This window comes from Acanthochromis polyacanthus, chromosome 3 (assembly GCF_021347895.1).
Source record: "Acanthochromis polyacanthus isolate Apoly-LR-REF ecotype Palm Island chromosome 3, KAUST_Apoly_ChrSc, whole genome shotgun sequence".
Lineage (NCBI taxonomy): Eukaryota > Metazoa > Chordata > Actinopteri > Pomacentridae > Acanthochromis > Acanthochromis polyacanthus.
Window position 1 is genome coordinate 4,021,977 of NC_067115.1, and position 2,422 is coordinate 4,024,398.

Genomic DNA, 2,422 nt, shown 5'->3' on the forward strand with positions numbered 1-2,422 from the left:
TGAACAGTGCCCTGCTGAAAGAAAAAAAGCCACTGCTCTTAGGAAATTCCATCGTCATGAAGAGGTTCAGGTGGTCTTCATCAATGGTCAAGTGGGTGCTTTCATCTCATGGAGCATCTCTTTCCCAAGTGAACGATGTACATGGAACCTGGTGTTGCTGCTTTTGCTATTGGAGTGTTTGCATATTAATTTATGCTTTTCTGAAATCTTTGGAACTGGTGGAATTAAAGACAAATATTTGATTTAAGCTGCCACATCCTGATGAAGTTAAAAGGACCTTTTGATCTTCCATCAAATGCTCTACCACAGTGCTACGCCCACTGATCTGTGCAGGGATAGTTTTTGATCGATAAGTACCACAAAGTTACTTCTGTTGGGGGGAATACACCAAACAACCACAACATTAAACCTCCATCCTAATGTAGTCTAATATCCTTTAAATCCCGGAAGCCTTTGAAGTCGCAAGTTGGGTCCTTCGTGAATTAGACTTGTTTATCCAGCACATCTATTTGATGCTCAGTTGGATACAGGTCGGATTAAGATCTTGGAATTTGGAGGCCAAGTCAACATCTTAAGCTCTTTGTCATGTTCCTCAGACAGTTTCTTAACAATGTTTGCAGTGTGCATCATCCTGCCTAAAGAAGTCACTGCCATCAGGGAATAGCATTGCCGTAAGTGGGTGTAAGGAGGTCTGCTAAAATATTTAGGTAGGTGTTAGGTGGTACATATCAAAGGAACATAGACATGAATGTTTTCCAGCAGAGCATTACACTGTCTCTGCTAGCTTGCTGCTGCTCCAGTTAACCAGTGAACCAGCCATTGTTGCACAAGGTAGTGGATTAGAGTACATGTTTGTCTATTAGCAGGGTTAGTATTGTGTGTTTATTGGTTCATTTGTTTCCTAAATCCAGTTCACTGATTCTTTTCAAGATGCAACATCCCAATAAACAGAAACACTAATAAAAAGGTTGACAATCTTAGGGGGCACCCAGACTTGAACTGGGGACCTCTTGATCTGCAGTCAAATGCTCTACCACTGAGCTACACCCCCTGCTCCTGAACACTTAGTGCAGCGTGGTAATGTGCATTGTCCTAATAGAGAAGGGCATTGTTATCTAGGATGCTGTTTCCATTTGGTGTCTGCTTTGGTTGCAACAAAGTGTTGGTCAGTGTTATGTGTCAAAGTAACATCCACATGTACGCCGGCAGCAAAGCGTCCCAGCAGACCATGGTAAGAGCACCTCCAGGATTTGTAGTCAAATGCTCTCCCACTAAACTGTAAATTCTCAGATCGATTATGCTTTTTCATCCACAGCATCAATCACTGAGCCTAAAACTGTTAACAGTCCTGTATTGACTGGTTAATACCAACACATCACCTCAAAGCAAAGCCACCTGTGACGGATATGAATGAAAAACAAGATTTAGAAGATTTTATGCCATTTTTGTCAATGGAAGACAACTGTCCTCAGTCATCCCAATTAAAACCCCATATTTGAATAAGCTCCTGGAATCAGAGGTGGCATTTTCTAGTGAAGAAAAGTCAACATTAAAGCATCCAAATTTAAAGTGGGGACAAACACATCTTATCTGTGTTTTTAAAGAAAAAGTCTCATACCTTTCATAACTGAATTATTCTAAACTAAAACATAAAATAACAGACCAAGCTCCTATTAACATCTTGGAGCTCGGTCTGTTTAATCCTATTAAATTCTGTTGTTGAGAATTTTTTCTCTGATACTCATCAGTTTGGAGCAGGTTTTACTTGTAAACTAAACCAGAGGGGAAAAAACAACCATAAAAATAAACTGATTACACAGTATGAGCTGGGAAGTTTGACTAGAAAAGCAGCAGCTTTAACCCCTGTGTCGTCCTGTGGGTCAAAGTTGACCCGGTTTAAAGCTTGAAAATGTGGGGCAAAAAAATATATTTTCACAGTGAAACTTCTGATGTCCACATTTTCAACATTTTTGGGAAATCTTTGAACATTTTTTGGTGGAAAAAAGCAATGTTAAGAACATGCTTCAATCTTAAGAACATTCACAAAAAAAATCAACCATCAATCATTTTTTGTGAATGTGCTTAAAGAAAAGATTAGAACTTTCACCAATATATGTGTAATCACTTTAGATATTTTTAGGATTTTTTTTTTAAAGATTCTTACTCATTTTTAGAAAATATTTACTAGAATTTTCCTGCTAAATTTAGGGATTTTTTAAAAAATAAAACTTTTAAGGGAAACTTTTACGAAATTACTGGAATTTTTTTTGGCTGAATTTTTGGAATTCTTTCAGGCAAGGAAAAAAATGTTTTTTGATGCCCGGAAATGAACACAACAGGAGGGTTAAGTTCACCTGTTTCTCTCTGAAAGAAAAAAATGCTGATGGAAAACAAAGCGAATGTATGACTATGAAGACAGGCA

General features: G+C 38.0%; 1 non-coding gene across 1 annotated transcript; it reads right to left on the reverse strand.

The window, feature by feature from the left end:
* Nucleotides 1-979: 979 nt before the first annotated feature.
* On the reverse strand, nucleotides 980-1,051 carry trnac-gca (transfer RNA cysteine (anticodon GCA)). The gene has a single exon. It is a non-coding gene; the product is annotated as a tRNA-Cys (tRNA).
* Between the last annotated feature and the right edge of the window lie 1,371 nt (nucleotides 1,052-2,422).